Source organism: Rhincodon typus, chromosome 5 (assembly GCF_021869965.1).
Source record: "Rhincodon typus isolate 14 chromosome 5, sRhiTyp1.1, whole genome shotgun sequence".
NCBI classification, from domain to species: domain Eukaryota; kingdom Metazoa; phylum Chordata; class Chondrichthyes; order Orectolobiformes; family Rhincodontidae; genus Rhincodon; species Rhincodon typus.
Window position 1 is genome coordinate 68,053,844 of NC_063336.1, and position 205 is coordinate 68,054,048.

At 76.6% G+C, this 205-nt stretch overlaps 1 protein-coding gene across 1 annotated transcript in view; it reads right to left on the minus strand.

Annotated features, from left to right (window-relative positions):
- Positions 1-205, minus strand: part of supt3h (SPT3 homolog, SAGA and STAGA complex component) — a 66,967-nt gene that overhangs the window by 63,621 nt on the left and 3,141 nt on the right. The window lies entirely within an intron of this gene.

A 205-nucleotide genomic window follows, 5' to 3' on the forward strand; every position in this document is an offset into this window, starting at 1 on the left:
GGGAGGGGGAGCGGGAGGGAGAGCGAGAGCGAGGAGGGGAGGGGGAGGGGGAGCGGGAGGGAGAGCGAGAGGGAGAGCGGGAGGGGGAGCGGGAGGGAGAGCGAGAGGGAGAGCGGGAGGGAGAGCGGGAGGGAGAGCGGGAGGGGGAGCGGGAGGGGGAGCGGGAGGGAGAGCGGGAGGGAGAGCGGGAGGGAGAGCGGGAGGG